Below are 23,792 nucleotides of genomic sequence, written 5' to 3' on the forward strand. Positions count from 1 at the left end.
TTTGCCCGAAAGCTGTATCTCACGCAGATCCAGGCTTTCAACGATTATGTTAAACATGAACGACCATCTACTGTTAAAATTGTCATTATTCTTCTCATCACGCCTTTTGATGATATTGAAATCACCCCCCACCCAGGATAGGAAGTTGTTCAAAACCACAAATCCTAACCAGATCAGCCAAGAAATCCGTTTAAGCTCGGGCTGTGCGACACCATATACCGCCACCAAAGCCCAGTTAAACCCATCGGTCTTCGACCGCACCCTAAACTTAACAGCGAAATCTCCCATGACCACGCTTCGGACTTCTAACGAATCACATCTAACTCCAAGTAAAATCCCACCCGATCTTCCTCGCGGTGGTAGACAATGTCAATCAAAATCAATACCCCCAGAAAGAGTATTTAGAAATTGTGGCGAGAAGTTGGCTCTACCAGTTTCCGACAAAGCGATAAAATCCAACTTATGCTTAATAGAAGCCTCAGCAAGAAACCTTCTTTTAGCCAAGTCTTTCAGACCTCTGCTATTCCAAAAGATTCCTTTCATATCTCGTCATGGAATTTTTTAGCCGTTCGTATCCGAGCGCTCCAACGCACTGTGGAATCTGGGTAGATCTTCCGCTTCCATTTGCGTTTAGGCATATTGAAACTCTCCAGCTGGTCCTCACAACCAGTTGCAGAGATGCGCACTTCCACATTGTCCACTTGCTCATCCTCCTCCTCAGGCTCAGGAGACGGATGAGCAAGATCCGCGCAAAGATTATCGAGCGCCCTCACCCCCATCCATCTTCCCATCTTGCCATAGTCACGTTGAGACCACAAAGTAGAAGGAAGATGCACAATGGAGGATGACGCCGAGGCGTGCATGTTATTATTCTAGCTATCCATTCGCAAAACCTGATGCCTTCTATGCCTATGCCTTTCAAATTTGAATCCATATTATGTGCACGAAATAATATTGGATAATTCTATGGTGGAAATAAATGAGAAATAAGGTATTCTTCTTCTTTTGCTTATGGAAGCCTTGGTATTTATAGGAGACTTTGGAGGTAGGCAATGATATGAAGCACACTAACCCCCTCTTGTAGCACTGACCGGCGTCAGTGATATTGATGAGCATTAACACTGACCGGCTACCTCGGGCGCATTAGTGATATGCATTTTGGGGCTCGGCCTGATGCTTATCACAAATCGATCAAGAATGACCCGTCTGTGATTAGTGTTCCTGATTGAAAAATGGAGCATTATCTACCACTTAGCGGGTGCTATCTTTGACACGTATGAGTTCAACTATTAAACCTGACCCTTCGTTTTCCCCCTCCCGTCAGTGGAGTTGTCTACTTGGGTTGTTAGGTGGTGAAGTTTTAATACCATGTTTCATTGCAATGGCATGTAGTAGTTCTGTAAAATGTTGAAGAGATCCTTCATTGTTCCATTTCCTCTTTTGAGGGATTTAAGGTTCCATTTTCTTGCGGTTAGAAAACACGAATAAGGTTCAGTAACATGCATGCCTTTTCTCACTGTGTACTTGTATTCTTATGACACTTCTTATGAATTGACTCACGCAGTCAAAGCTACTAACAATATGGAGGGAACAAGGAACTAAATCCCCAGCCTGCCAGTTGACTCAGTGCAATAGCAGCAGTTGAGTGTTTTTACACTTGCTTTTCTTTTGTTTTTTTTTCTTCGAAAAGGAGTATGACCCCTCGCCTCTGCATCTGGGCGACGCATACAACCATTTTATTAATTATTCATAAAGACCTTACAAAGTAATACATTAATAAGGCTGAAGCCATCATCTTGGCAACATCTGTCGCTACTCATATCTAGTTGATGAAGGGGTGCCGATAGTCCGAGCCGACTGAATACCAAACATACCTCGCACCAAAACCTAAGATCTAAAGCCGGAGGACCCAATCAAGACACTTGCCGGGTCTGGGGCTCACATCGGTCCGGCACACTCTTAGAGTCCGCCGCCACTGTCATCCACCGATCCATCTTTAGAGCAGGTACTGACGCATCGACCATGCCAGGCCTGCCGTCGACGCCACCACGACGCCAGACAACGCCACCTCCCTATGCACGTCCATCAGGACACATCTAACGCCGAGACTCTGTTGCACCATGCCGTCGGGACCTGCCGTCATCGACGTGGTAGATTTCACGTCGCACCACATCCTGATCCAGATCGCCTCCAATGACAATCGAACGATGTCCACCAGCTACATAGCTCCCAAGGTGACGCCTTCAAGAAGGGAACGACGTTGAAGACACCGTCACCACTCATCGCAGTTAGGGCTATCGCCCAGGAGACAAAGGGGTGAGATGGAGGTATAGGCAGATCCGACGAATGTCTTCTTGGAGAAGAAATGGCGCCCTCGAGTGTCGCCGCCGTCGCCCTGACCAGGGCCGTCTAAAGATTTCTTCGGATATGAATCCCACCTCCAGCTCCATCCGCATCGAGGACCAGCAAGCCACACATCGCGACCCAGATCCGTACGGAGGAAAGCACACCGAGCATGGGGGGAGGAGGCGACCAGATCCACCACAACCCGCGTCACCTGCCGCCGTCGGGATCCAGATCCAGTCGCCGCCCGATCTGAAGGCCCGACCGTTGCCGGCACGCCCCACCATGGAGATCACGCAACAACCACGAAGCCGTCCCGCCGTCGAGCTCCAGGCCCAGCCCGGTGCCCCTGCTTTCCAGCAGCAACCCACGTCGCCACCCACACCAGCCAGGCTTCGCCCGGCGGCGCGCCCAGGCGATGGCGAGGGGGGAGGGAGGAGGCCGGGGAGAGGGAGAGGGGCCCGTCCGGCCGCCGGACACGCCCGAGTTTCAGATTGTGGGTCGGGCAGGAGCTCTATGCTTTTCTTTTGGTATTGTTACTTTTCTATGTTTTATTTCTTGACAGAAAAAACTTGAAGTAGCACATATAATCTTAGTTCTTTTGATTATACAAATGGTTTGACAATCGACATAGCTCCTCTCTTTCGGATGGCATAGAGAAAAGTATACTTTTCATTCCTTAATTTTTGGCGGAGTCTAGATTTGGTCCTTCAACTCCAAAACCGTACAACTTGCACCCTTAACTTCTAAAACCGGACAAGATTCATCCCTGATCACGGTTTTCACCGGTTTTGGTGCTGTCCCACCCCGGTTTTAACCCTGCCGACTGAAATTCCCGTAAATTTTTCAAGTCCGTGCAATGTTTTAAAATTCTTGTACTTCTTCAAATGCGTGAACTTTTTGAAAATTTGTGTACTTTTTTCAAATCCGCGTACTTTTTCCAAGTTCATGCACTTTTTTCAAATTTGCGTACTTTTTGAAAGTTCATGTAGTTTTTTAAATTCATGTAATGTTTTAAATTGACGTACTTTCTCATATCCGCGTACATTTTTTGGAAAGAGTTCATGAATTTTAAATTTTATGCAAACTTGAGAAAAAGTACGCGGATTTGGATCTTTTTTTTACGCAAAATATATGGATTTGAAAAAATTATGTCAACTTGAAACAAGTACGTGAATTTCAAACAAAGTTCCTGGACTGGAAAAGGAACACGGATTTGAAAAATATATGTGAATTTCAAAAAGTGTGACGCCCCCGATTCAATCGTACACTAATCATGCACGCAAACGTGTACGATCAAGATCAGGAACTCACGGGAAGATATCACAACACAACTCTAAAAACATAAATAAGTCATACAAGCATCATAATACAAGCCAGGGGCCTCGAGGGCTCGAATACAAGTGCTCGATCATAGACGAGTCAGCGGAAGCAACAATATCTGAGTACAGACATAAGTTAAGCAAGTTTGCCTTAAGAAGGCTAGCACAAACTGGGATACAGATCGAAAGAGGCGCAGGCCTCCTGCCTGGGATCCTCCTAAACTACTCCTGGTCGTCGTCAGCAGCCTGCACGTAGTAGTAGGCACCTCCAGTGTAGTAGTCGTCATCGACGGTGGCGTCCGGCTCCTGGGCTCCAACATTTGGTTGCGGCATCCGAGAAGAAGAGGAAAATAGGGAAAAAGAGGGAGCAAAGCAACCGTGAGTACTCATCCAAATTACTCGCAAGCAAGGAGCTACACTACATATGCATGGGTATATGTGTAAGGAGGCCATATCAGTGGACTAAACTGCAGAATGTCAGAATAAGAGGGGGATAGCTAGTCCTATCGAAGACTACGCTTCTGGCAGCCTCCGTCTTGCAGCATGTAGAAGAGAGTAGATTGAAGTCCTCCAAGTAGCATCGCATAGCATAATCCTACTCGGCGATCCTCCCGTCGTCGCCCTGTGGAAAAGCGATCACCGGGTTGTCTGTGGAACTTGTCTGGGTGTGTTTTATTAAGTATCCGGTTCTAGTTGTCATAAGGTCAAGGTACAACTCCAAGTCATCCTGTTACCAAAGATCACGGCTATTTGAATAGATTAACTTCCCAGCAGGGGTGCACCACATAACCCAACATGCTCGATCCCATTTGGCCGGACACACTTTCCTGGGTCATGCCCGGCCTCGGAAGATCAACACGTCGCAGCCACACCTAGGCCTAACAGAGAGGTTAGCACGCCGGTCTAACTCCTATGGCGCAGGGGTCTGGGCCCATCGCCCATTGCACACCTGCACGTTGCGTGGGCGGCCGAAAGCAGAACTAGCCCCCTTAATACAAGAGCAGGCTCACCTTCCAATCCGGCACGTGCCGCTCAATCGCTGACGTCTAGAAGGCTTTGGCTGATACCACGACGTCGAGTGCCCATATCTTTCCCGCGTAGTTGGTTAGTGTGTATAGGCCAGTGGCCAGACTCAGATCAAATACCCAGATCTCGTTAAGCGTGTTATTATGAAGCAACGCGAACGCCGACTAGGGCCAGACCCACCTCTCGCTTAGGTGGTCTCAATCTGCCCTGTCGCTCCGCCACCAAGATCCACACAGAGGGCCGTCGGGACAAAGGTCCTTTCAGCCCCCAATCCATGAATCACTCGCGGGTACACTTTGATCCAACCCGACTTTAGTCACCATCTGTATAGTATGTATATATGTATAGTATATACCCGTGATCACCTCCCAAGTGATCACGGCCCGATAGTATAGCAAGGCAGACCGACAATAATGTAGGGACAATGATGATAAACTAGCATCCTATACTAAGCATTTAGGATTGCGGGTAAGGTATCAATGACTATAGCAACAATGACAGGCTATGCAACAGAATAGGAGTAACGGAAAGCAGTAACATGCTACACTACTCTAATGCAAGCAGTAAAGAGGAGAATAGGCGATATCTGGTGATCAAGGGGGGGGGGGCTTGCCTGGTTGCTCTGGCAAGGAGGGGTCGTCAACTCCGTAGTCGAACTGGGGGTCGCCGGCAGTCTCGGGGTCTACTGGAAAGAAGTAACGGAGGGGGAACACAATAAATAACAGAGCAATCAAAGCATCACAAAGCGTAACATGGAAATACGCTATGCTAGGTGTGCCCTAACACGGCAGTAGGTGGTACCGGCGAAAGGGGGAAACATCCGGGAAAGTATCCCGGTGTTTCGTGTTTTCGGACAGATGAACCGGAGGGGAAAGTTGCGTGTTTGCTATGCTAGGGATGTGTGGCGGACGAACGGGCTGCGTATCCGAATTTGTCTCGTCATTCTGAGCAACTTTCATGTTGAACATAATTTAATCTGAGTTACGGATTAAAAGATATGATTTTCTAAAGATTTTATTAATTTCTGGAATTTAATTAATTATTTAAATTAACCCGAAAATGGATTTATGACCTCAGCATGATGTCATGCTGACGTCAGCAGTCAACATGGGTTGACTGGTCAACCTGACCAATGGGTCCCACTGGTCAGTGACACATTTTAATTAAGCATTTTAATTAACCTAAACAGGACTAATTAGGGGGTGGGCCCCACTGTCATTGACTACTTAATTAACTAATTAACTGACTAATTAGTTTAGTTAATTGATTAGTTTAATTAATCAAAATTAATTAAGTTAATTAATTCTTTACTAGTTAATTAATTAATTTTTAATATATATTATTATTATTATTTATTTTAATTTCTTTTTTTAAAACATTCTGGGGCGCTGGGGGCCCCACTGGGCAGTGACCCAAAGGCCAAGCCACAGGGGCGGTTAGCGGGCACCGGGTACCGGGCGCGCGCGTGTGGGTGCGGATGCCCGAAGGGGCGCTTGCCCGGGCCAACGTTGGGGGGGGGGGACGCCGGTGGCGGGCGCCAGCACCTGGAGCGGGAGCGGGAGGCCAGAAGGGGTGCATCCAGAGGTGGGGACGACGGCCACGGCGCCTGTTGGCCGCGGTGTCGGGCAGCGATGCGGGCGCGAGGAGAAGGCCACGACGACAAGCGGCGGGGTGCTCCGATGAGCATCGCCGGGCAGGGAAAGGGGTGGACGAGCAGCGTCGTCGGCAAGCGGAGGCACGCGGGACGATGGCCGGCGGTCTCGCTACAGGGGCGGCGACGCGAGGAACCGGGGCGTCGAGGGCAGGCAAGCGCGGCACAGGGCGCGCGCGGCCATGACAGCAGGCGCGAGTGGGAAGGGGCCGCGGTGGCGCGCTGGTGCGGGCGCGGCGAGGCGTGCGGCCCAGGCACGGCACAGGACAGAGGAAGGGAAGGAGCGAGGCGGAGGCGAGCGGCGGGGCTCACATTGGGGCGTAGGGAACGGGGCAGTGGGTGTCGGGGTCGTCGACGGAGACGACGTGCGACGGGGAAGCAGTCCGATGGGGAGGTCCGTTCCGATGAGGCGGCTCCGACGAGGTCCGGGCGACGGTGGTGGCATTGATAAAGGGGGCGTCGGGCTCGTTGCCCCTTCCCGATCTAGATCGGGTCGGGGAAGAGGAGCGAGGGGGGAGGCCAGCCGGAGACGGGCGGCGGGGAGGAGGCTTGGCGATGAGCATCGGCGACGGCGTCAGGCGTGCGAGGTTCTTGGGCGGCGGGCGGCGAGTTGATCCCCAGATCCAATCGGGGGGGACAGAGGAGGGGAGAGGTGGATCGAGGTAGTGGGGGGGACTGGGGCGACCGGTGGGTTAGGGTTTTCCAGGGGGGGGGGGGGTTATCGGGAGTGGGGTGGGGCGCGGCTGGGCCGGCCTAGTTGGCCCGATGGCTAGCTGGGCCGCGACCCAGCAAGGGGGGGGGTGGGTTCCTTTCTTTTGCTTTGTTTTTACTTTTTATTTATTCTACCTTTCTGTTTTATTTCATTTTAAATCATTTAGGCATTTTATAAAAATGTGTTTGCTTTATTATAAATACCCTTGTAATATTCGGCACCCACCGAACATTTTTGTTTCAACTTTTGAAGACTTTTATTGTTGACACTAATTTAAATTTGAATTTTGAAACGGTTTCGAATCAACTCAAGATTAGTAACAGTAACCGTGGTGACGTGGCATCATTAACAGAGGTTTACTGTAGCTTAAATATCCGGGCGTCACAATTCTCCTCCACTACAAGAAATCTCGTCCCGAGATTTAAGAGGGGAGCAAGGGGGAAGTTCTGGTTACGATATGCTAACGGATCTTCTCGAAGAAGTTAATCCCTTTCGTTGATGTCTTCAATTCTTTATTCCAATGCATCATGATGAAGTTGTCGTCCTTTCTTCGGGGAACTCCATCGTACTTACGCATAGGTAAGGGGCAGCCCCACAACGATAGGATGTTATAAGGGAGAATCATCTGGGGGTATTCCAAGAGTGATCATATGAGTATCTATCAAGTTGAACAAATGAAACACATCGAGAGCAAAGTAAGACGGGGCAATAAGAAGCTTCAAGCGGATAGGCAATCGTTCGTTGCCTGATACGAAATGTGACAGGGGTTCAGAGCAATGGGAAAGTATTCCGTCTGGTACCAGAATAGATCACTAGGCAGGTGGCCCGTGAATCACATAGGAAGTCAAGCACGAGGAATAACTTCGACAATAGGGTGTATAGGAGAGTCAGGTTTTCATCCTGTGGAACTGTGGGTTATGGGCCCACCATGTGGGTTGAAAGTAGGAAGGGTGGTGACATCTTGCACAATCATGTAAGTAAGGCATGTCAGAGGATAGCCCGTCAGTTATGTCAGCAACAACATCGATACCAAGCGCGAGGGACGAAGAGAACCATTCTCCTGCTCGTTGAAAGAGGCGGACCATTAGGCAAAGTTCTTGTCCATCGATGGTTACCGGAATGTCATCAACAATAGTAACAGGGTCTTACCAACACGATTGTACACCTAGGTGTTTACATAAGCAGAAAAATATTACTGCTTAGATCATATAGATCACCAGAAAGGTTAAACAAATCAATGAAAAGGAAAAGGTGACCATCAGATTAAACAGAACAATGGAAAGGTAAATGTGTTTAAACGCATGTTTCAGGAATATATCCTTCCCAAGGACAAGCAGATCATGATATCCATGACAGGATAGAAAGTAGATAACCGTTTAGGTAAGGAGAGACGAATTCCATGACATAACCCAAACAATGGTATTTGGATAATGGACAAAGAAAAGTTAGCATTGTTCTTCAAATGCTCTTATTGAAAATCGGAGTACCACAAACATGCTTCGGGGTAGCATTGGCAAGGTCCTCAAGCAAAGGTCAGACTCTGGATACACGAAGGATCCATCAGGAATAACTTATAGAATAAGTCTTACTATTTCCTCATGGAAGAATGGATAACCTTGTTGAAAAGGAAACTATAACAATAGGGCCTTCGGCCAGGTGTGCTAGGCATGACATCACCTTACCGGGTCATGTAAAGATGTTATAACTCCTGGAAATATGTTCCAACCATCATACCCGACCAAGATTCGGATCTAATTGGTGTCAGGATACCTCAGACTCAGGATGTCTGAGGAGAAAAGGTGCAACACAAATTGTCGAGATGACATTGTAAGATTCTCGGGAACTAAACTATGGAAACGAGTTTCGAAACAAGAGTTCATCATCAAACCAGGGAGAGAATGAGGAGGTGGCTGATGAACTCAGCGACAATTCATTGAGATTTCCAAAAAGATGGATTTCCACAATTATGTGAACAAGGAGATAACATTAGTCAGATCAAATGATACAATGATGTATGCTCGAGGAAAACATACACAATTTACAATGATAGAAGGGTGCCCCCCCCGGAAATCTGGAATAGGTAGCACGATCAATGTTTGAATGATGATTCAATAAGCAATAGACTTAGAATGAAACTATCGACCATTAACTCCAAAGCAAAGGGTTGCTAGAAGTACAGAACTCAAGCAACATTATTAGCATATTGGTATCCTGGTTAAAAACAACACGGGGACCAAGGAAGAATGGTGATGGTGAGAAGTATCACTATACCAAGAATCCTTAAGAGGTGGAGTAATCCTCATGACAATCTTGACATAAAAGATGGTAATACTCCAAGGTAAAGAAGAACAAATGCTGGATAGCAAGGAACTCAAGGTATAACACAGAACACGAACAAGTTTGTGTTTGAGGGAAGGTAATAAAGTGGTCGATGACAACACAAATCATCGAGGGCAAGGATGGTATTTCTCATCATGAATTCAATTGATATCCTGGAAGAGCTCTGAATGCTGATGATGATCATAACAAATTTTGTCGAGAGGATTCATGAAGATGTAATCGATCGGCGACAACATCAAGTCAAAGGAATGATGAACCGAAAAGTTATTGGAACCAAGGGTACATCACAAACTCGAAATCAAGCTTGTTTTTCAAGGCAAAATGATACGACCAGGAAGATCGACGTAAGGTTAGCTCCTCGTCAAAAATTTATGCTCCGGGAATAAGGCCAGGTAGCACAGTTAAAATTAGCACTATGATGATAGCCGATCAGGCTAGGATTGACATGCTCGAGTACAAACTCGTGAGTAAAGGAAATTACTAGGAGTTGTTTAATGGTGCTGCGGACCCGACTTAGTTATCGGTGTCCTTGAGTGACTAACAACTCGGAACCAGGAAACATTTGAATCGGTGAGGAATAATACTTGATGAAGGCTCATAATAAGCAACATGGTTCGGTGATATTATCGAGATACCAGAGGGTAATACTCGGAGGTAGAGCAAAATAGAGGGTTGACAAGTGTATTGATCTGCAAAAGACAAGTACTTTAACATGTCTAAGAAAAGGAATCAAGGGAGAACAATCATGGTCGGAACCATGGTTGCAAAGGATCAATTCACAGATACCAGATGCTATTATATCAAGGAAATAATTATTTATTACAAGAAGCTTTCGTGGTAGGATCTACATCGTGTTCATGGGCATGAACACAAAGGTTCAAGGTCGACTCCCACTTCCTCAATGCATAACCTTCCATTCATCTCCTCGTATTTCGAAAATGACATTAGTTGTTGAAAGTTTTACCTGGTGCAATACCAGATAAGTATGACCCGTGAAATCTTTCGGGTTCACATAGATTAGGGAAGGCGTTGGTTCAACCCATCGGGGCATCTTAGGAACATATACCACAAACTGCAGAAGTAAATAACTCAAGCTCGAAAGCAAAGCATGGTTGAGAAAGCAGAGGATACAATTTACCAAAGGCGTTATGTATCCAAGGAAAGGCTCACAAGGTTATTGAATATGAAGGGCGTTGTCGGATATCATTCAACAAAGGATCTGGTGGCCCATAAGGGATCTTATGTGAGCATCCATACTCAACCAGAAGAAGAAAGAATGCAAAGGCAACAGGTTATGGAATCATCTGATAATTCGAAGCTTAAATGCAAAGGAATTATGATTGCAAAACGAAGGATCAGAAGCAGACGCTCTGATCAAGGATGGATAAGTTGAATAGACTTAGGGGCACAATCGATGGCAATCTGATTGGCCGAGAACCAGCTCATGTTCAAAATGACGTCTGAGCGGGAAGGATGAATTCTAGGATATGATTGAGGATTGCGAGCATTCACAACATATCGAATCAAGTGACTCGAAATGATAGTGACAGAGGATGTCAACGGAGATTACTAGAAGTATGGAATTAACCATAATGCTGGAAGGCAAGGAATTCAAGAGCAATGGGCTGCTGAGGATTTTCAGAAAATCGAATGGTATTTCGAGGACTTAAGTGAAACACATGAACGGCTAGGGATGAGGGGATACTCGGCAAGTGGGAGGAATTATCCGTTTGGGTATTCAGGTCACAAAGAATCAGCAAGGCAGTAAGCTCAAAGGATTATCGAAACAACGATGAGTGTTTCGGGGTATCTTGTAATAACAAGACCAACTAGGGATGAATGTAAGAATAACAACTGCAAGTAGTTATCCATAAGGGTTGACGGTGGAAGGGGGATTGCAAACGCGATGAACACAAGTTCTCGGGTTAACAACAGAGAGTATCTTCAGGGTCTTCACGTGCAGCAGACGATCATAGTAATAAGAGGCTCTCCGGGTGAAAGTGATAACGAGATCCTAATGTTAGATTTAGTAAAATTCATTTAACCAGAATAGAGGAGAGATCAGAGTCCCAGAGTATAGACAAGGAGTAAAAGATTCTAGTACCACCCAATGGCGACGTGGGCCCGTAAGGCACACAGCCATGTTAGTAAAAGTTTTGTAATGTCTAGACTCGACTTCGGCCAAGGAGTTGGAAAGGGGGATTCCTACAAGTAGTCGGCTCTGATACCAACTTGTGACGCCCCCGATTCAATCGTACACTAATCATGCACGCAAACGTGTACGATCAAGATCAGGGACTCACGGGAAAATATCACAACACAACTCTAAAAACATAAATAAGTCATACAAGCATCATAATACAAGCCAGGGGCCTCGAGGGCTCGAATACAAGTGCTCGATCATAGACGAGTCAGCGGAAGCAACAATATCTGAGTACAGACATAAGTTAAACAAGTTTGCCTTAAGAAGGCTAGCACAAACTGGGATACAGATCGAAAGAGGCGCAGGCCTCCTACCTGGGATCCTCCTAAACTACTCCTGGTCGTCGTCAGCAGCCTGCACGTAGTAGTAGGCACCTCCAGTGTAGTAGTCGTCGTCGACGGTGGCGTCCGGCTCCTGGGCTCCAATGTCTGGTTGCGGCAGCCGAGAAGAAGAGGAAAACAGGGAAAAAGAGGGAGCAAAGCAACCGTGAGTACTCATCCAAAGTACTCGCAAGCAAGGAGCTACACTACATATGCATGGGTATATGTGTAAGAAGGCCATATCAGTGGATTGAATTGCAGAATGCCAGAATAAGAGGGGGATAGCTAGTCCTATCGAAGACTACGCTTCTGGCAGCCTCCATCTTACAACATGTAGAAGAGAGTAGATTGAAGTCCTCCAAGTAGCATCGCATAGCATAATCCTACCCGGCGTTCCTCCCCTCGTCGCCATGTGGAAAAGCGATCACCGGGTTATCTGTGGAACTTGTCTGGGTGTGTTTTATTAAGTATCCGGTTCTAGTTGTCATAAGGTCAAGGTACAACTCCAAGTCGTCTTGTTACCGAAGATCACGGCTATTCGAATAGATTAACTTCCCTGTAGGGGTGCACCACATAACCCAACAAGCTCGATCCCATTTGGGCGGACACACTTTCCTGGGTCATGCCCGGCCTCGGAAGATCAACACGTCGCAGCCCCACCTAGGCCTAACAGAGAGGTCAGCACGCCAGTCTAACTCCTATGGCGCAGGGGTCTGGGCCCATCGCCCATTGCACACCTGCATGTTGCGTGGGCGGCCGAAAGCAGAACTAGCCCCCTTAATACAAGAGCAGGCTTACGTTCCAATCCGGCGTGCGTCGCTCATCGCTGACGTCTAGAAGGCTTCGGCTGATACCACGACGTCGAGAGCCCATATCTTTCCCGCGTAGTTGGTTAGTGCGTATAGGCCAGTGGCCAGACTCAGATCAAATACCCAGATCTCGTTAAGCATGTTATTATGAAGCAACGTGAACGCCGACTAGGGCCAGGCCCACCTCTCGCCTAGGTGGTCTCAATCTGCCCTGTTGCTCTGCCACCAAGATGCACATAGAGGCCCGTCGGGACAAAGGTCCTTTCAGCCCCCAATCTGTGAATCACTCGCGGGTACTCTTCGAGCCAACCCGACTTTAGTCACCATCTGTATAGTATGTATATATGTATAGTATATACCCGTGATCACCTCCCAAGTGATCACGGCCCGTTAGTATAGCAAGGCAGACCGACAAGAATGTAGGGCCAATGATGATAAACTAGCATCCCATACTAAGCATTTAGGATTGCGGGTAAGGTATCAATGACTGTAGCAACAATGACAGGCTATGCAACAGAATAGGAGTAATGGAAAGCAGTAACATGCTACACTACTCTAATGCAAGCAGTATAGAGGATAATAGGCGATATCTGGTGATCAAGGTGGGGGAGGGGGGGCTTGCCTAGTTGCTCTGGCAAGGAGGGGTCGTCAACTCCGTAGTCGAACTGGGGGTCACCGGCAGTCTCGGGGTCTACCGGAAAGAAGTAACGGAGGGGGAACACAATAAATAACAGCGCAATCAAAGCATCACAAAGCGTAACATGGCAATACGCTGTGCTAGGTGTGCCCTAACGCGGCAGTAGGTGGTACCGACGAAAGGGGGAAACATCCGGGAAAGTATCCCCGGTGTTTCGCGTTTTTGGACAGATGAACCGGAGGGGAAAGTTGCGTGTTTGCTATGCTAGGGATGTGTGGCGGACGAACGGGCTGCGTATCCGGATTCGTCTCGTCGTTCTGAGCAACTTTCATGTTGAAAATAATTTAATCCGAGTTACTGATTAAAGGATATGATTTTCTAAAGATTTTATTAATTTCTGGAATTTAATTAATTATTTAATTTAACCCGAAAATGGATTTATGACATCAGCATGATGTCATGCCGACGTCAGCAGTCAACAGGGGTTGACTGGTCAACCTGACCAATGGGTCCCACTGGTCAGTGACACATTTTAATTAAGCATTTTAATTAACCTAAACAAGATTAATTAGGGGGGTGGGCCCACTGTCATTGACTACTTAATTAACTAATTAACTAATTAATTAGTTTAGTTAATTGATTAGTTTAATTAATCAAAATTAATTAAGTTAATTAATTCTTTACTAGTTAATTAATTAATTTTTAATATATATTTATTTATTTATTTTAATTTCTTTTTTTTAAAACATTCTGGGGCGCTGGGGGCCCCACTGGGCAGTGGCCCAAAGGCCAAGCCACAGGGGCGGTTAGCGGGCACCGGGTACCGGGCGCGAGCGTGTGGGTGGGGGTGCCCGAAGGGGCGCTTGCCCAGGCCAACGTTGGGGGGGACACCGGTGGCGGGCGCCAGCACCGGGAGCGGGAGCGGGAGGCCAGAAGGGGTGAACCCAGAGACGGGGACGACGGCCACGGCGCCTGTTGGCCGCGGCGTCGGGCAGCGACGCGGGCGTGAGGAGAAGGCCACGGCGGCGAGCGACGGGGTGCTCCGATGAGCATCGCCGGGCGGGGAAAGGGGTGGACGAGCAGCGCCGTCGGCGAGCGGAGGCACGCGGGACGGTGGCCGGCGGTCTCGCTACAGGGGCGGCGACGCGAGGAACCGGGGCGTCGGGGGCAGGCACGCGCGGCACAGGGCGCGCGCGGCCATGGCAGCAGGCGCGAGTGGGAAGGGGCCGCGGTGGCGCGCTGGTGCGGGCACAGTGAGGCGTGCGGCCCAGGCGCGGCGCAGGACAGAGGAAGGGGAGGAGCAAGGCGGAGGCGAGCGCGGCGGGGCTCACATTGGGGCGTAGGGAACGAGGCGGTGGGTGTCGGGGTGGTCGACGGAGACGACGTGCGACGGGGAAGCAGTCCGGTGGGGAGGTCCGTTCCGACGAGGCGGCTCCGACGAGGTCCGGGCGACGGTGGTGGCGTTGATGAAGGGGGCGTCGGGCTCGTTGCCCCTTCCCGATCCAGATCGGGTCGGGGAAGAGGAGCGAGGGGGGAGGCCAGCCGGAGACGGGCGGCGGGGAGGAGGCCTGGCGACGAGCGTCGGCGACGGCGTCAGGCGCGCGAGGTTCTTGGGCGGTGGGCGACGAGTCGATCCCCAGATCCAATCGGGGGGGGGGGGGGACAGAGGAGGGGAGAGGTGGATCGAGGGAGTGGGGGGGGGAGTGGGGCGACCGGTGGGTTAGGGTTTTCCCGGGGGGGTTATGGGGAGTGGGATGGGGCGCGGCTGGGCCGGCCTAGTTGGCCCGATGGCCAGCTGGGCCGCGGCCCAGCAAGGGGGGTGGGTTCCTTTCTTTTGCTTTGTTTTTACTTTTTATTTATTCTACCTTTTCTGTTTTATTTCATTTTAAATCATTTAGGCATTTTATAAAAATGTGTCTGCTTTATTATAAATACCCTTGTAATATTTGGCACCCACCGAACATTTTTGTTTCAACTTTTGAAAACTTTTATTGTTGACACTAATTTAAATTTGAATTTTGAAACGGTTTCGAATCAACCCGAGATTAGTAACAGTAATCGTGGTGACGTGGCATCATTAACAGAGGTTTACTGTAGATTAAATATCCGGGCGTCACAAAAAGTATCCGGATTTGAAACAAGTAATTGAATTTCAAAAATAGTTCATGGATTTGAAAACATACTTGGGTTTGATAAAATTACACAAACTTGGAAAAAATGTATGTATTTGAAAAAAGTATGGAAAATTTAAAAAAAACATGAATTTGAAAAAAGTACGGAAATTTAAAAATAGTTCACTGATTTGAAAAAGGTGTGTTTATTTTGAAAAAATTACGCGACCTTGAAAATACTACGCAGATTTGAAAAGTATATGTGTGAATTTCGAAAAGTTCACGGATATAAAAAATTACACGAATTTGAGAGACAAAACCGGGGTGACTCAGCACCAAAACCGGTCAGAACCGAGAGGGACGAACCTTCTCCGGTTTCGGTAGTTGGGGGTGCAAATTGTCCAATTTTGAAGTTGAGGGACCAAATTTAGACTCCACCAAGAGTTGAGGGACGAAAAGTATATTTTTCTCTAATTTATGTGATGTTTTACTCTCGATCTGTAATCTCCAGATCTTGCAATAGTTGTTCTGTGGCATATTTGTCATGCTCTCTCGAGAAGGCTATGAGAGAAGTTAGGATTGATCCATGTTACTACAATATTGGTACAATTGGTCCCAGAAACTGATGTGGTACATCTAGACCTAGTTCTCTCCTTTTATCAGAAGGACCGAGTCTCTCTCCTGACGATTTGACTACCATCAGCGACATGATTTTTCGACGGTGCAAAACTACTTAGTACGCATCGAAACATGTTTGTAAATCTATAATTAGTATTACTATTCAATCTGGAGTTAGGTAGCCATCTAAGCATGACGCTTCATGATTTTACTTTGGATAGTCTTTTTTATAGATGGCGTATGTGTTCGTTCACCTATTCTTATAGGAAAAGTGCACCTGTGCAGATTAACGAGTTGAAGTATTGCAGATTCTCCTCCAAAAAGAGTAATTTGCGTAAGACAATCATGTTGGTTTAAATTTCTTGTTACATGTATTGACTGTTAGTTTTGATTGGTGCATACTAAATGCATAAATATTGTAGAAGATGCCGCAAAAGCCAACCATTCTATTTACAACACGTTATTATCATGTATCAGTACTCGATCAGTATAATTAGTATCAACATTTGATCTAGGGCCTGTTCATGCAGTGTTATTCTCAATGAAGTGCTTTGTTCTGCATATTCCAACTGTTGTTTTGGTTGGTAACTGAACATCATATCTTGTCATGCTGTCATTTTCTTAACCTTGATATATCTCCACTTCTGTTAACTATGCATGTTTGTGTCTATTCTAGAATACGACTCATTTTATTGGATTATCTGTTGTTCAAGTACAAAAGTCACTTTAGGAGATTTGTTATTGGTTCAGGAAATCTCAGGTGCTACTTATAATTTGATCAGTTAAGCCAATGCCCATAGCTGGAGATTCCAATTATGTGGCTGGTTGGCCACGTGAGAAGGATAGTGGAATCACTGCACATTCTTGGTTATCGCTAATTCTTTGCTACCCTTGGAAAATTCAAAGTTTGGTGTGCAAATCCTGTTGCCTCGTGAGGGACGATCCCCCCCCCCCCCCCCCCCCCCCCCCCCCCCCCCCCCGCGCCCAATATAGCTTATTAACTTTGTACCACATGAATTACTCCAGTACTTTAAAGTTTTATAATTACATATATCAACCGGCAATGTTTTAGGCTATATGTTATGCTACAGAATACTCTTTAAGAAAAGAAGGCTATGCATTATACATAACTATATATGTTGATACATGACTTTTTCATTTCAGATAGTATGCATGTTTTCTGTGTATAAGAGAAGCATGTATGTTGTGTAACTCTTGGACTTGTTTCAATCCGAGGAAAAGTGGGTTCGCTGATACTGAGCACCATGACATGGATTGGTGGTATATCCAAGTAGATGTGGTACATCCATTGATTATGTCCGTGCTACCGGTATCTTCTTTGATCATTGTTAGCAGTTAGACTCGGGTGGTTGCAAGTTTTAGACTTAACCATTCATTTATCTTTGTTTACTCGATGTTATATTTCAGTTCTCACGATTGTACTTAAAATGGCAGGGTGACATCAAAGCCCACATGCAAGTACTAGTACTAGAAGTTCAAACACTTACAACCATCGTGACAAGAAATGATGTTTGAAAGAAATGGATGCCCATCTTGGTTAACTCTTAAGGACGTGGCCAGCATCCTGTGGCAACGACACAACCGCACCCCCATCGTGATGGTGCATGTTTGTGCTGACGACCTCCTAAGATGTTCGTCACCTAAAATGCGATCTTGCGTGGCGGAAAAAGTGGTACCGTCAAGATTTTATTTTCTATGACGGCGCTTCGGTGACGGCGGGTTTGACGGTTGGAAAATGTCACTGTTGTATTTTCCACGACAAAAAACGGTTATACGTGACACAAGTGAAGCGTCGCAACTAGAGCAAATTTTGTAGTGTTCTCAATCCCATCAGGCCGGACTTGGTTTGCTGTAAGTGGACTTGGAAGCTAACGGGAGGTGCTACCTAGCTAGGCAATCATGCATTAAGCGTCACAATACACTAATTCTTGTTGATCCACTATGATAAATCATTCCATATCCTAGGGAGGTTCAGAGGCTCCGAGCCTTATGACATTGCCAGGGGTGAAGCGTGAAAAGTAGTTGGTTTTGAGGATGAGCACAAAGAAATATTGAGTTAGTTGATGATGACAACTATGCACTAGTAGAAAACAGGGTTTTCGTTCGGGCCAGATAAGTCCACTAGTCCCTGTTCAGTCATGAACCGGGACACATGGGGCATTAGTCCCGGTTCGTGCGGCTAAAGGCATTAGTCCCGATTCAAATGAGCCCTTTAGTCCCGGGTTGAGACAAGAACCGGGACTAAAGGGCGGGATGCCCTTTTGTCCCGGTTCGTGTCTCAAACCGGGACTAAAGGTCCCTCAAACTCTATGCCCCCCCCCCCCCACAGTGGATCGCCTTTTCAGTTTCGTAAAAAGCAAAAGAAAATAATAAAAACTTCAAAAATTAAAATCCTTGGAGATGTAGTTATGTCACTACATCTATTAGTTTTTGGACATGTTTTGCAAGAAAGTGTTATGAAAAAGTAAAACGGCCATATCTTTTGCATACGACGTCGAAAAAGACGCATAATATATCAAAAAAATCAGCACGAAAATCCGCATCCGATTTTGACAGCCGTAGACTTGTTTGCAAATTTTAAGAATCCTCAAATTATGAAAGGAAAAAAAGATATGCTCAAATTTTAGTTTTTTTGAATTTTGGTTAAATCCGGTCAAGCTACTTATTCAAGAAGTATTAGTGATACTAAATAATTATTCAAGAATATTAGTGTTACTAAATAATTATTTTAGTATTTTGAATTTTGGTCAAATCTGGTCAAACTGTGGTCAAACTATGATCAAACTATTTATTCAAGAAGTATTAGTGTTACTAAATAATTATTGTTTTTTAGAATAATAGTCTCAAACTCAAACAGTGAAACATGTGACTTCATGCTCAAGCTAAACTTCTAAGGGTTAATAAGATTGACATCTTACTATTGTCAGGAAAACAACAAGCACAGACTTGAAAACGAAGGAGAATAAAACCCGAAAGTTAAGCGTCCTGCGATTTTTAACAAAGAGCACACAACATATGCGTCTTCTGTATTAAGACAGAGGAGGAAAACAATACAAGATCCTTTACAACTCTCTACAGAACGTGCAACGCCCTTTGGCGAGCACCCACCTTACATAGACGTACTACTTCATTATTCACAACATCATCCACCGATCCACTCTCCCTAGCTAGCATCCACAGATTGAATTCAGTACTAATTCCTACTTACACGATCGATTCCACTGCTGCGATTTTATCAAACACGCGGCTATTCCTTTCCAACCAAATCATCCTTAGGGTGCAACAGACCAAGGAATTGAGTTCTTTCTTCCGATCCCCTACCACCGCCGAGCTGAGCCGAGACCACCAATCCTTGATTTCGTCACCTGCACGCTGGGTAAAACTATCCGGTCTCCATGGTAGCAACACCGAGAACCACACCTGACGAGCGAAAGGGCAACCCAGCAGCAGGTGGTTGGTTCTGTTGGAACCGCCTCCTCGCAGCGCCGCTTCTTCTCCCTCGAACTGCCTCGCACAACTCTTTCTCCTTCTCTCATGAACATACACACACACATGGTGGGGAACTCAACACCCACGCACACAACCAAGAAGAAGACCAGCTGTTACTTTGCACGAGAGGCCCTTCTCCTTGGTGGAACAAGAGACTACATTGTGTTTTTTCCCAGCCCTCACGGCCTCATTTTTCTATTTCTCAATGCAAAGCTTATATACACAGGAGGCTGGCCTTCAAGCACATCCCGGCCAGGCCACCAAGTCACGGCCGCCACACTCGGCGACTAACATCACACACGACGCCACTCCTAGAATCTCTCTAGGACGTGCATGCACCACCGGCTAACAACTCATGCCTGCATGCAATTAGCTAACCAACTAACTGATTCTCTCAGCTCTGACTTATCTATCCAGACGGCGGCTTGACTCCAGCCCAACGCATGCAACTAACCACCTCACCAGATCACTTGGCTTCAAACTTGCGCATGCAATGCTATAGCCCGTCAGTGCTTCAGCATCCGGCGTGCCTTGCCGCTTCTCACGGCATCGCCGTATCACACGGCACCATCGGCATCTCACCATGCCCGCCGCATCGAACGGCAGCTCGGCATCCCGCCTTCTCCGTGCACTCAACCGAGTCTTGATGACTAGCTACTCCCTAGATCACCTAAGTTACATGCATGACCAAAAACCAACATGCGGATACAATGAAATCAAGATTAAAGCTAACAGGTTCGCAGTCTCCTCCTCCTCCTGGCAGCATAGCACGCAATGATGGTTGCGCTTGGCAAGACGATCGGCTGTCCTTGTGCAACGTTAGCCAAACAAAGATTTTGATTTCCATGGGTGCCCATGAAGACCACAACTCCGCCATGCTAGGAGAGAACTCTCTGCCGAGTAATAGGGCTGCGTAAACGGATCGCACGGACAACTTTCAAATTGCTGCCAGACGCCACCTAAAGCTATCAGGTGTTTGCTGAATCACGACCTGCTGCAGAGCGGACCAGAGGGTTAAGATCTCTACTGACACGACAGCCTTTTTATGGCTAGGCTCACTACTTGGTCCTGCGGTCGTTGCCAAGTGAGACTTCCACTGCCACATCAAAAAGTGCACAAGCCTCTTGTGGAACCTTGATCTGTAGTCCCTCCCATGGTTTATCCACCGCTGTTTTCTCCAACCATTTCCACTTCATCAATAGAGCGTTGTTCAAGAGACGCAAAGTTTTGATTCGTAGCCCACCGTACTCCCTGGGAGAGCACACCAGATTCTAATTCACCACGCCCTTTGGCTGCGTCATGGCCACACCAGAAAAACCCTCGACAGATCTTGTCGCTGCAGGAAATGAACCAAGGCGGCAAGGCTAGCACAAGCATCTGGTAAATAACCGTCGTGATGAGTCAGGATTTGATCAGTACTAGCCTCCCGGCATGGCGCACCAACGATGCTTTCCACATAGGGAAAAGGCTGGCGACATGGTCGACGTAAGGTTGGAGATCCATCTTGGGCAAACGAGAAATAGAGAGCGGCAATCCCAAATATTTTACCGAAAAGTACAGCAGAGCAGTTGCAGAATAGGCGCAGGAATGGCCTCATCAAATCTTTTAAGAGCATCTCCAACGGCCGCATAAAAATTCCGCGCCCAATAGAAGTTATAGCGCGCCACTGTAGCATTTTTAATGCGCCGGGACCAACATTGCTTTAGTAGGCCCAAAAACGCGTGCCAAAAAAGCACACAGTGTAAATTATGAAGCGCGCGTAATCCGTAGTCCAAAATATGCTATGCGCGATAGCGTTTTTTAGTGCGCGCCCAAAAACTTTTAGTGCAACAGCTTCTGCTGAAGCTGTTCGGCGCTTAAAAAACAATTTTTAGTGCGCGGAGCTCTTTTTTTGGGCACCTGTTGGAGATGCTCTAAGTGAGGACAAGCTCTTGGCAAACGCCAAACACTTCCAGGATCGCAAAGTTCCTTTGTAGACTACCGTGCTAGCTTCATGAGGATCTGGCCTAATAAGGAGAACAACCTCGTCAGCGTAGATGGGCAGCCTGTGTCTAATACCCCAGTAGTCAAGGGGCTCAAAGAGACTAGCCGACTCTACCTTTAAGCGACCCGGTCTAATAAGAAGATCCTCAAAGCATGATAGCAGCTATCTCTCTCTCTGGACGGCATGCATGCTTGCTTGAAATCATAGGAGACACACTACATCACGGTAGGAAATAGGAGGCATTGAAAAATGCGTTTAAAAGCTCAAATAATGCCTTCGATCGTCTAACGAGGCGCTTCGGAAAAACGCTATGGATGGTCACGAAGGGAAAGACATACGCAGGCATTTTTGAAAAGTGCCTTCGATGGTCAGCTCTTTTTAGGCGATCTCCAGGAACGCCCGCAATGTTTTAAGGCAATTTTCAGGAATGCCTCTGAAGCTCCGTCCGGCAAATTGTAAAAAGAGAGCCGTCCACCAAGCCAGCCCAACCCAACATCGACTCAAATGGGCCCGTCCATCCACCAATCCATCCACAAATAATGCCTTCGATCGTCTAACGAGGCGCTTCGGAAAAACGCTATGGATGGTCACGAAGGGAAAGACATACGCAGGCATTTTTGAAAAGTGCCTTCGATGGTCAGCTCTTTTTAGGCGATCTCCAGGAACGCCCGCAATGTTTTAAGGCGATTTTCAGGAATGCCTCTGAAGCTCCGTCCGGCAAATTGTAAAAGAGAGCCGTCCACCAAGCCAGCCCAACCCAACATCGACTCAAATGGGCCCGTCCATCCACCAATCCATCCACAAATAATGCCTTCGATCGTCTAACGAGGCGCTTCGGAAAAACGCTATGGATGGTCACGAAGGGAAAGACATACGCAAGCATTTTTGAAAAGTGCCTTCGATGGTCAGCTCTTTTTAGGCGATCTCCAGGAACGCCCGCAATGTTTTAAGGCGATTTTCAGGAATGCCTCTGAAGCTCCGTCCGGCAAATTGTAAAAAGAGAGCCGTCCACCAAGCCAGCCCAACCCAACATCGACTCAAATGGGCCCGTCCATCCACCAATCCATCCACAAATAATGCCTTCGATCGTCTAACGAGGCGCTTCGGAAAAACGCTATGGATGGTCACGAAGGGAAAGACATACGCAGGCATTTTTGAAAAGTGCCTTCGATGGTCAGCTCTTTTTAGGCGATCTCCAGGAACGCCCGCAATGTTTTAAGGCGATTTTCAGGAATGCCTCTGAAGCTCCGTCCGGCAAATTGTAAAAAGAGAGCCGTCCACCAAGCCAGCCCAACCCAACATCGACTCAAATGGGCCCGTCCATCCACCAATCCATCCACAAATAATGCCTTCGATCGTCTAACGAGGCGCTTCGGAAAAACGCTATGGATGGTCACGAAGGGAAAGACATACACAGGCATTTTTGAAAAGTGCCTTCGATGGTCAGCTCTTTTTAGGCGATCTCCAGGAACGCCCGCAATGTTTTAAGGCGATTTTCAGGAATGCCTCTGAAGCTCCGTCCGGCAAATTGTAAAAAGAGAGCCGTCCACCAAGCCAGCCCAACCCAACATCGACTCAAATGGGCCCGTCCATCCACCAATCCATCCACAAATAATGCCTTCGATCGTCTAACGAGGCGCTTCGGAAAAACGCTATGGATGGTCACGAAGGGAAAGACATACGCAGGCATTTTTGAAAAGTGCCTTCGATGGTCAGCTCTTTTTAGGCGATCTCCAGGAACGCCCGCAATGTTTTAAGGCGATTTTCAGGAATGCCTCTGAAGCTCCGTCCGGCAAATTGTAAAAAGAGAGCCGTCACCAAGCCAGCCCAACCCAACATCGACTCAAATGGGCCCGTCCATCCACCAATCCATCCACAAATAATGCCTTCGATCGTCTAACGAGGCGCTTCGGAAAAACGCTATGGATGGTCACGAAGGGAAAGACATACGCAGGCATTTTTGAAAAGTGCCTTCGATGGTCAGCTCTTTTTAGGCGATCTCCAGGAACGCCCGCAATGTTTTAAGGCGATTTTCAGGAATGCCTCTGAAGCTCCGTCCGGCAAATTGTAAAAAGAGAGCCGTCACCAAGCCAGCCCAACCCAACATCGACTCAAATGGGCCCGTCCATCCACCAATCCATCCACAAATAATGCCTTCGATCGTCTAACGAGGCGCTTCGGAAAAACGCTATGGATGGTCACGAAG

This window comes from Triticum aestivum, chromosome 5B (assembly GCF_018294505.1).
Source record: "Triticum aestivum cultivar Chinese Spring chromosome 5B, IWGSC CS RefSeq v2.1, whole genome shotgun sequence".
Classification (NCBI taxonomy): domain Eukaryota; kingdom Viridiplantae; phylum Streptophyta; class Magnoliopsida; order Poales; family Poaceae; genus Triticum; species Triticum aestivum.